The following is an 11,926-nucleotide window of genomic DNA, read 5'->3' as shown; positions in this document are numbered from 1 at the left end:
GCAGATGTGAAACAGGCCTGGATATAGACAACAGAGAGAGACGGTACAATGACCTTTTGCAGCTCCATCATCTGACAAATCACACTGACTCTTCAAATTTCAATTTTTAATCTAATTTATGGCATTTGAGTCAGGTTGTTCTTTCTGAAGTCTAGTTAAAAGGATCTTTCATAACTATTTTTTGGTAATGACTCCATTTTGAAATGGAACCATTACCAATGGTGTTGGAATCCCATCACATAACCTTACAGGATATGGCAGGATTCTTTGAAACACAATTTATTGTATTTTTTAATTTTAATTTTATTTTATCTGGATGTAGAGATTTTAGAAAGTGTCTCTCTCCTGTGGTCATTTCACAATAAGCAGGCCAGTTAACCTAACAGTCACATTTCTGGACTGTGGGAGGAAACGAGTATCCGGAGAGAACCCACGCATGCGCGGGAGAACATGCAAACTCATTTTGTGTTTCTGTGCGAAAGTAACATGGTAAAAAAAAAAAAAGGCCTGACGGTCAAGATGAGCATTATGACTGCGATTCATAGTCAACATCGCTCTCTAGTGGACACTGTAGGGAACTTCACAAAGGAAACTATACAAAAGATTGATTTTGAAACAGGTGACTTTTAAATTTCTTTTTTTCATTTGAATTTTGAATCATTTCATAAAGAAAGGTTGTTTTTTCTGAAATTTGTATTTTTTTTAAAACATTAAGATGAAAAAGGTTGGGCATTAAAATGAAAGGCTGTTAAAAGAGACATTGCCTCCAGCACGTTTCGAGGTTTGCCTCTCCCGGTTTTCACTTCCAGAGGGATTCCCCTGACACAAAAACCCTGCTTGTGTCAGGAATCTTAGAGGAACCAAAGTTCCTTGAACACCTCACCTTGAGGTAGAGGCTTACTCTTGCAAACTTGAAGGTGAAATTCTCTGTTTTCTAGTTGAGAACCATTAAATGTTTTGTACAACAAACAGCTTGGTAATAATATGAACCATTTTTTAATGTTGCCTTGATCTGGGCATTTTGCACCAATTCCAGAAATAAGCATTTTAACTTTGTTTTGCACTCCTAATATAAATTGTGTTTTAGAGCTATTTTGTATGCCACTGACTTCCCTATCCTTGCATTCTTAGTTATTGTTCCATTTTTCTTGTGATTTTTATCTCTTTTTCCTTTCAGATGTGACAAATCAGATAGAGAGCTAACTCTGTGTTGAGTATTCCTCGTAGGCCGGTCAACAGTTAGGAGCAGTCATGGTTTCCTCCTCCTTGTGCAAATTGGGTAAAATCGCTGTCAACTTTAACCTCCAGTTGAAGCTCCGGGGGGCACGCAATTCCTTCGGTGAGACACAAATTCCTTCAGGGGTGCCCTAAAATCTCCTACCTTAAAAAATATATTAATTTGGATATTGCTTATTAGTGTTGAACAGTGGGAATGAAGATTACAAACTAGCTTAAATCATGTTCACCTTCTTTTGTTTGAAAGAACAGCAGGTAGACGTTCATTGCAAGCACTAAAGGTGCAGAATACCGAGTACACGTACAGTGCCTTGCTAATTTTGTCACAGTGCAACCACAAATTTATGTCTATTTCAGTGACATAGTGTATGAAATGGGCTAAATTGTTGAAGGCATATTTCTGCTCCGGCTTCAAGTCTGTTGCAGACTTCAACAGGTTTTCCTCCAGGACTGTTACGGGCTCGTAAACCTCTGACACCAACCAGCTGCGTGGCCCTCATCGTCAGCGCCATCGGTCCTGGGTCCGCCGCTTCATTCTCCGCATCCAAAACAATCTTCAGGTATGACAACTGAACAGGAGCGCGAAGAAAAACGGAGCAGGGGTCCACATCAAAAGAGGCGAGCGAGACGAAGAATAGGGCCAGATGCTGCTGAATGAAGCAGTTTGTAAAGGAAAGAGCAGGCTCATGAATAGGGATGCTCAGCATTACTCATGCAGGAGCCGCAGAGCCACGATAGAAGGATGTGCCGGTGAATTGTCTCAAGGTGTGATATCCAATTAGTTTCTGTCAGGTGGCTCTAGTGGCAACAGGGAAACAATGACATGAATGTACCTGTTCTGTGTGTCACGTGTAAAGAATGTGTGCCATGTGTAAAAATTAAAAAATTATTAAATTAAATTAAAATTATTCAACAATTCAGTACTTTACACTCATTGTGGCTATAAATTTACTAATTTGGAGCTCCAAATGATTTTTTTGAAACGTTTTTTTTCTTCCTATGATGGAGAGATTTTAATAATATTTAAAAGCAAATAACTCTGAATTTATTTTAGATTTTGTGATCCATCATGTAATTCGCAGAATGCAAATTTATACAGACAATTACCAAAACCTGACCATGCAGTTTAGGCATGAAGATATTTTCTTCATCCTTTTCCCCAAGATCATTTAACATATTTTATTCGTTCCATTTAATATTTAAAAAAATATTAAATTTTTAAAATGTTAGTTAATTTTTGTTAATTTGATTGTGTTTTAATTTTTATGCTCTGACTCTAAAGCACTTTCTGGGTCCAACTTGACAACAAATTTTTATTTAAAACTGGATTTGGGTGAAAAAAAGAGAGTAAGATTAAGCTTAGCTTCTGGAATAGTCTTTCTAAATCCCGAACCTCAACTCTACTGAATTCATCGATGATTTTGGCTGGATAGTTGACCAGATTCCTTAGAATTAGAGGAATTGATTTAGCGACCGAGCTTTTTAAAAATGGTTTGCGACTTTTTAAAAAGACATTTCTGAAACCTAAAGGTACCAGTTGTGATTTGCGTTTTAGATTGCTGTTCTGTTGGATCACCCAGTTTGTATATTTTTGTTGTTATGGTCCTCATAGGTCTCAGTACATCTAGACACGGGTCAGCAGGTCGTTTTCCATTTTATTGTTGTCAGCTTCCTAGAAGATGTAGAGTATTTTCTCCCCAGTTGATTCAAAAATGATTTTATAGTAGTACGCGTTAATGCAATTGTTTAAAACTTTTTTAAAAAAACCAACCAAACAAAAAAAACAACAGTTTCTTAGACATTCTGGAACAGCCATATAGTTATTAAAAAAACAGTTTAAATTACATTGATCATACAGAGTTCTTATAAAATGGAATTGAAATAATTACCTTGTTTAGAAGGGAAGCAAAACAGAATAATTTAGGTAAATTATCTCTCTGATGTGGCTTAATGAAAACAAACACCTAGCTGCCAATTTCTGATGTGCCATCTTTCATCTGAATGGACACAAAGACTTGAAACCCACGTCTTATTGAGCAGTCTGATTGTAAATTCACAGATTTGGCCAAATTTCCAAGACAAACGTAAAAAACCTGCCAACAAACCCTCTCAGATATCTATGCACCCCCGGCACACGTTGCCAATTAGCATGATCTCAAAAGCGCTAATGGAATCTTGAGCCGTCATAAAAGTAAATAATTAAATTAAAGGGGCTCTTGTGTCATTGTTTGCTGTATTTGGACCTCCAGTATTCTCATGGTAATTGAATGTTTCTGGGGGGGGGGGAGGGGTGTTTTTTTTTTGTCTCGTAATGAATTCTGTGTTTTCCCTCCAAACGGAGTTGTTCAGACATTTGTGTAGGTTCTGGCAGAGAAACAAAGACGTACATTAGGAGCTATTGTCACCCCCTTCTCGCGATTATTAAAGTAAACATGAAACCCAGAAGAGGCATCATACCCAGCTGCACACACTTGAGCTTGTGTTTGTGAAGTGGGAGAAAAGGCCAAGCAACCCTCAAGACTTTGTCAGAGATGATCCCATTATTCGAAGCATCTCAAGAGTCAGGGGAGGTGAGGAGGGGAGGTGCGGGGAGGGATGGGGGGGCCCGCCATGCGGCCCGATGGGGCTTTGAAGATCCACCGTTTGGCACACAGCTCATCCGCCTGATCAGAACTGGAGGAGTGGGACGGATTTGGCACGAGATAAAATGTTTCCGCAAAGATTGACAAATGAGGTGCTTGCTATCTGAGGAGCGTGCTTTCAGTTTTGCCGGCATAATACTTCCAAGTCTTTATGAAAAAAAACCCAAAAAAACAAAACAAAAAAGATTGTTACCAGAATATAAATTTGCAGCTAAGTATGCAAATTTATATTTGCACACAGATTTGACATGGTCTGCAAATGTAAATTTTCTCATTTTGATGCAGAAAACAACATTTAAACTCTAACTGAGGCCTCCAGTATGACTGGCACTCGTAGTAAAGATTTCTCCAAATCCATTAAAATAAATGGTTGCTACGGAGACACAAGTTGCAACTTTTGCAGCAGTTTTTGTACTGTGAGCTCTGGACATTTTTACCCGTTACTATCATCTCGCTTACCGTCTCCCAGCTTGTGTGTGATGGCAGGATAAATGTGAGACATTCTCCAGCCTCATTTGTCAAAATTCTAGGAGTTTTAATATTTCTAATCACTGCTCTGACTGCAGATATGGGCAGATTTAGCCGAGTAGCTGATTTTCTTTTTTCTTTACCCTGCATTATGAAGATCAACAAAAATCTGCCTTGTTTTGTTTTAATGTTTTCCTCTCTTCGTTTAACGCAGAGCAGTTAAACTAGCCCCAGTGTTACACAGTGTTTATTCCCAAGGTAACAGAGTTGTGGATTACTAAATAAATACTCCTAGACAGTCTGATAAACTTAAAATAAAAAAATATAAATGTAACAATTGCAGTTACTTTAACACTAGAACTACCAGGGATTTCAACCTCCTCCTAGAAGTCCCGAAAGAGGGTCAAAAGACCCTGAGTCCAAACTGACGACTCTGATGGCTCAAATTAGCATCCCCTCTTCAAATGTAAATATGGCCATTGCCTGAGGAATCAGGAGGGGGGGAGGAGAGCCGTCAGGCCAGAAGGTAGGAGTGTGAATAGTCCATGTTGGGGGTGGGTGCGATCTATGATGGAGGCAGCTCTACAGTAGACTTTCCTGTTGGTAATGCTCTTCAGAGAGGGTTGGGTAGTTTTGAAGCATACATGAAGTGTTTTTGGAGAGATGTGACCTTTTGCAGCTGATTCATGATGTTGTGCTGCATTAGGTCATTTTGCATTGGGTCCAGGTCATTTTGCCAAATGTACATATAGTTTGCAAAACATACAATCTGTTTCAAGAAATATGCAAAGGTTTTTCTAAAAGAAATTAGTAATGTTTTTCTTTTAAATAAAGCTAAGTGGATTTAAAATGGGGCTGCACAGTGGCGCAATTGGTAGAGCTGTTGCCTTGCAGCAAGAAGGTCCTGGGTTTGATTCCTGGCCCAGGGTCTTTCTGCATGGAGTTTGCATGTTCTCCCTGTGCATGGTGGGTTCTCTCCGGGTTCTCCGGCTTCCTCCCACAGTCCAAAAACATGACTGTCAGGTTAATTGGTCTCTCTAAATTCTCCCTAGGTGTGAGTGTGTGTGTGTGCATGGTTGTTTGTCTTGTATGTCTCTGTGTTGCCCTGTGACAGACTGGCGACCTGTCCAGGATGAACCCCGCCTCTCGCCCGGAACGCAGCTGGAGAGAAACCAGCAACCCTCCTGACCCCATTAGGGACGAAGGGTGTAAGAAAATGGATGGATGGATGGATGGATGGGTTTAAAATGACAGTTTAGAAATAAACTAACCAAATTAATTTTGTTGATCCACCTCAAAAAAATCATGCAAAAAGTGTAAGCAAAAGAGATCTGGGAGACTTTGCACATGCAAATTTGCATGCAGCCTTTTGTGCTGTGGAGGATAAATAGGTGACTGCTTCACCTATTTAGTTCACAAGAAACAAAATGCAGAAGAGGTTCACCACTCAGAAGGCATTGGAACTGATTCTGAGCAGATTGTGATTCAGATGGAGAAGACATAGACTTTCAACTGGATTCGGACTCTGAGCTGTCTTCAGGTTAGATTTCTCAACCTACCTATTTTATTTTCCTGACTATTTTTTATTTAGAACCAATCAAAAGGTTAATTTGAAATTGTTTATCTTGTACATGAGGAGACTCTCCCTCTACCAAAAAAAGAGAGCTTGTTTGAGGAGTGAGCTGTCAGAGACCATGAAAAATGGCACAGTGTGAACAAGTGGGGACACATCTCCATTTCACTCCAATAGAACCGTACGCCACAGATGGAGAGCCAAGCGCTAAGGCCAGACGAAGTATCTGGAGTCGCCTTCAGAGCTTCCTCTGTTTTATCACTCTTGACATGCTTCGTAGCATTCAAGAATGGACTACTCAACATGCACGTCACACGGAGCAGCTGGATTGGTTCATGGATCTCCCGGAACTAATGGCATTTATTTCAGTCATTATCTTGCGGGGGGTGACCAAGGTTCCATCACTATGTGACAGCTGGTCAGCAAACCTGGCAAACCCAAGGATCATTGCAACTATGGCCCAAAAACGCTTCCAAGACATTATGCGACACCTACGCTTTCATGACATGTTTACACGCAGTGAGCGAGCGGAGACCGATAAGTTTGCTGCAATCTCCGATGTTTGGGGATCGTTTGTCACTAACTGCATCGCATCCTACAACCCTGGTCGACACATCACTATTGATGAACAGCTTTTTCCATCAAAGACTCGCTGATGTTTTCTGCAATACATTGCAACAAAACCGGACAAGTTTGGCATCAAGTTTTGGGTGGCTTGCGACTTGAAATCAAAGTACATCTGTAATGTCTTCCCATATCTTGGCAAGGACCCCAGTCGTCCCAGCAGGGAGAGACTGTCCGAGACTGTAGTGATGAGGCTGATGGAACCGTTCATGGACAAGGGCAGAACTGTAACCACGGACAATTTCTTTACATCACTGTCACTTGCACAACGACTGCTTAGCTGGAAAACCACTATCCTCGGCAAAGTCAACAAGAGACGCCGGGAAATTCCTCAATCCGCTAGACAGATGGATCGCACTGAATTCACCACTCAGGTGTTTTCAACCACTGGTGCCACGCTGACAGTGTATGTGCCCAAATGGAAGAAGGCTGTTTACGTTCTCAGCAGCATGCACAGCATGGTTGAGACTGAGGATACCACCAAAAGGAAGCCAAACACGGTCACACAATACAACAAAACATAGTGCGGTGTGGATGTGATGGACCAAATGGTGCGGGAGTACAGCGTGCGTGCAGGAACACGGAGATGCCCAGTTGCAGTGTTCTATAACATGATTGACATGGCAGCACTGAATGCACATGTGCTTTATTAGGCATGCATTGGGGTGCAGAAGAGACGGGTGGACTTCCTGGTTGAGCTTGCAAAAGAGTTGGGTAACTCTCATGTGAGTGGGAAGAAGGCACACAAGGAGAAACTGCTTCGGCAACAAGCTTCCACACCCAGCTTAGGCAAAAGAGCGAAGTGTCAGGTCAACCATCGATGCAGGAACAATGGTACAACTGTGAGATGCGTTGAATGCTACAAATACACATGTGGCAAATGCACCAGGGTCATACCCTGGCAGTGCCAGGTATGTTCCGACAGTGCAGACAGACTGCTGAGTGAGTGCTGAAATGCCAGTCACACAAGGACATGCCACTCACACACACACAGCCCCCCACTGTGCCTAATGTAAATATGTGTGGAATTGTTTTATTTCTTGTATTTTTTGTATTGTTTTTAATGACAAAAATAAAAACATTTAAACAAATAACAGTTGTTCTTTTGTATATTTCTCATGCTGGAATTTCAGTCCTCTTGACTTAGACACAAATACTTCTGGTCATTGCTCACAGCTGTACCTGGCTGTAAAATTTCTAATTCTCCATTTAAAATATTAAAATTAATTCATTGTGCTTTTTTGCTAAAATAAAACTAAGCTAAATATAATAAATATAATCTTTATATTATAAAATACAATATACTGAATAGAACTAACTAGACAGTTAGTTGGGAGTTAAGCTTTCCCTCTTCCTTTGGTGCGCCAGTAATGGCCTTATTTACAGAACAAAAGCGCCTGTTCACACCTCCTTTTAGGATGCTAATTAGAATCCTTCAGGTCATTTGACCCCTCTCTGGGTTCCAAAGGTAGAAATGTCAAATGACCCTTCTCTGGTAGTTCTAGTGTTAAAGGAACTGTAAGGGCTGCCAATTCTCGAGGCACCAGTGGTATTGCTGAAATAATTATTTATTAATATAAGATTTTAGTTTGTGGCACTCACATTAAATGTTGGATTTAAAAAAAAAAAAAGCACTGCAACACTATGCTGTTCTGAATGGCCGACTGCGGGGGGTTGATGATGGGTGTGCCGAACAAGGAGCCAAACACGCCACCGTTACTGATTGTGAACGTTCCTCCATCCATATCTTCGACCGCAAGCTCATTTTTACGAGCCTGAGGAGCAAAAAGACAAAAGCTTCTCAGAACTCCGTAGTAGGAAAAAAACAAAGCAATGTTTACAGTTTACGACGTTTACCTTTTCTCCCAGAGCATTTATGGTTTTCTCAATCTCAGCATAGTTCATGGACTCCACATTTCGTAGCACCGGTACCACAAGTCCCTGCGAGGTAAATAGCACGAAGCAGTAAAAACTACAACAGATTGAGATGAAGTGAAAGTTATCCAGAATTTAGCGGCGATAGGAATCACGATAAACTTTTAAAATACTAGAAGCCAAACCTTTGGAGTTGCCACTGCGATGCTGATGTCCACATAATCTCTGTAGATAATCTCTTTGGTTGCTTCATCAATAACTGCAGGCAAACAACATATTTGGCATACAAATTAATGACATAGGTTTGACCAGAACACAGAAGCTTGTGTTACAGTACACTGGAAAAGATTTGAATCCCTTGAACTATACCACATTTTGTAATGTTACCACCACAAACTTCAGTGTATGTTCTGGGAATTTCATGTGATAGGCCAACACAAAGTAGCGCACAATTGTGAAGTGTATTTTTTCAGTGTGACGTATATTTGCATTTTGTTCCAACTTCTTCTAATGGTCTTCAACAACAAAATCCAGTGTAAGCAACTAAATTTAAAGATCACTAAACAAACTTTGGCGATGGTTAAAAGGCAATTAAGCTTGAGATTGCAATACGAAAAAACATGGAAAAGTTTTAAGGGAATGAATACCTCAATGTTTGGGTCTCTTCAGATCCAGTTGCTTGCATTAACTTACCAGCGTTGACGGCGGGTTGATCCATCAGAGCATGTGAAGCCGCCTTAGCAAAAGCAGACACAAAACCCAGTTTGACATTGTGCTTCGTTAGAAACGCCTCCCTGTAGAGTTCCCTCATTTCCTTGATGTTACTAGAAGAAATGGTGGGTGTCACCGCAGATCACGTTCGATAGTACCGAGGCTGGAAACTGGACTTGTCTCAAGCAGTTTCTTTGACTCACGTCATGTCTATTTCGTTGAAGGTGGTCAGCATGGCGCAGGTGTTCTGAGCTTCCTTCAGCCTCTCAGCCTCATTCGGCTCATCCTCACCTGGAGACATGAAGCAAACCAGCAAGCGGTGAGCTGCAGTCCTCTAAATATTACCATAAGTTTGGCTTTCATATAAAAAAGTACTCTGATGTCGCCTCGTTACCCTGTTTTCTCCTCTGACTTCTGCTGCTGGAGGAGCGGGTGGTGCAGGACTGCGTTTGACAACAGAAACTGCGTTAAGAAGGGGACAAATAGGAGAAAATAACAAATGAATGATTATGAAAAAGAGAAACATGTCCTTATAGTTAATAACTGAATAGTACGGTACTCACCAGGTGGGGGTGGAGCAGAAATGGACGGCTGAGGTGGAGGTGGTGGAGGAGGAAGGACATTTTCTGTAGCTGCAGAGGGAGCAGCTTTGGCAGCTGGAGCAGCTAAGAAGTGATATGCAAGCTTTATGAATTTTTGTTTTTGTATATGAATACAAATGCAACCCTCCTCCCCCACCTATGGCATGATTAAAGATGTTAAAATGACAAAAAAAAGGTTAACTTTGTATATTTTTTTTGGTGTTATTAATACAAGTACAGTTTTTGTATTTTTGGACCATTTTACTGTGGACATCTCATAATTAAATTTCCTTATATTTTTTGGTGGTGATATTTTGCATGCTCTTTTATTTTTTGACGTGTAAGGTACTTAGTGCTAATTTTGACTTTTTCCCCCCGTATTTCTAGGATACTCACTGACTAACTTGGACTCCCCATATCACTCAGTACAAATAAGTCCTTACATTGCTCGCAAATCAGTCAAACATGATCACTATGAAGTTATCCCCGCTTTTTGTAACGTTTACTCTGTTTTCAAGCTTCTCGACAGACTTGAGTCTGTTGATCGTCAGCCTGCAGTTTTCCCGGTTTAGCTCGTCTTGTTGCTTCCTGTCTGCTTACCTGGCTCGCCGCTGACAAGGACCGACTCAGCCTGAGGTAAACACAAGGGGACCGTGACAGCATCTCGGTTGCAGGAGATCACCTTTATTGCCCTGTTTGTGGAAGCTGGAGCAAACTGGGAGAAGGAAGCGAGCTGTACCTCACGCCCCCGCAGCACAGCGGCAACCACCGCAGCTCGCCCGGGAGCGGTGGGACTGTTGCACAGAGCGGGCGGTGCGGGAGTAGACATCAATCACACCCCACCTCAGACGGAACCATCTTTTTATACCAAGATCGAGATTCCTGCTCCTGTGTTTTTATCCCAGTTATGATTTTAACATAACAGTTGATATGGTTTATGAATCAGCAAATCTGTTGGTAGAAAATATATATTGGATAATAGAAATAACAGCAGCCCAAACACTGGGCCTTGTGGAGCACAATTATATTTATATTTAAATGATCTTAGTTGCTTAGTTCTGTCAGAATAATATATCTTCTTGTACTTGATGGTTGGGTTAAAAACTATATGTAGTTATCAGGCTCACAGATCCGAACATTAACCTTCACCAATCACTGTTTAGCTCCAATTATCTTTTCATCAACAATAAGCAGCTTCTCTCTCCCTTATAGAATGAAGCCTACCCACAGAATGATACTGCCATCTCTATGTTTCACCATTGTGATTGCAAATTAAGGATTATGCACAAAGTTACTTTTCCAGTACATGTAGATCATAAAATAAAAATCTGGACTCATCTGGCTGAAGAAGTTTTTTTCCACATACTTGTGTCCCGTCTTTTTGTCCCTCGTCCATGTAAGCCACATTTCCTCCTGGGTTTCACAAGCATCTTTCTTGCTTTCTTCGATGATTACAAACGGCAATGTTTACAGAAAAACCTTTTCAAAACTGACTTAATGTTATACACAGATGAACTTTTTTATTTATTTTTTTTACTAATCTTGTGACTTCTGAAGGCTTTCTTTAAATGGATTTCATTTCAGTACCAGAGCAAAAGGGACTGAATATAAATGTACACCATAACAAAATAAGATAACCATGCATAATTTTCTCTCACAATGCACCGATTTTTTTGGTGTCTTTTACAGACACCAAAAAAATAAAGTATATATTGCCATTTGTGGTTTTAATATAAGATAAACAAAATGCAGATAAAGTATAAAAATGTAATAATTGAATCTAAGGATAGTTTTTTTTTGAGGTGGGTCTATGCGTGTCAGGCGAGGGTGTGTATTAGACCACACCTCCAGCTCTGTGAGGGGCTTTTAGCAGATTCACTGCAGATAAATAATTGTCCCATCCTCCTGCGAGCTTCAAAACCCTCTGTGATCTCTTAGTGCACCTCTCAGGGACGCCATCAGTTCTTCACTACAACTCTGGCTCTGTGAGTATGACGAATTAAAATTCTTATATTCCTAAAGAAGCATCACATTGTTAATTATCATATTTGTCACTCTTTTCAGGCTGCGAAGCATGAGCTTCTGGAGCAAAGGTATGCATTCTTCCAGCGACGTCTGCCTGGCCGGCTGCACTGCAGAGCATCTGCCCCCCAGTCACCCTGACCCACCGCCACCAAATTTAGGTGGTTTTTACACCTCACACAAGGACAGCAAGA

General features: G+C 40.8%; 1 pseudogene; it reads right to left on the bottom strand.

Moving 5' to 3' along the window:
• Window positions 1-5,571: 5,571 nt before the first annotated feature.
• Window positions 5,572-11,405, bottom strand: LOC122824971 (annotated as a pseudogene).
• Between the last annotated feature and the right edge of the window lie 521 nt (window positions 11,406-11,926).

The sequence above is a fragment of the Gambusia affinis genome, linkage group LG22, assembly GCF_019740435.1.
Source record: "Gambusia affinis linkage group LG22, SWU_Gaff_1.0, whole genome shotgun sequence".
NCBI classification, from domain to species: Eukaryota; Metazoa; Chordata; class Actinopteri; order Cyprinodontiformes; family Poeciliidae; genus Gambusia; species Gambusia affinis.
This window is presented reverse-complemented; position numbering and strand designations above follow the sequence as displayed.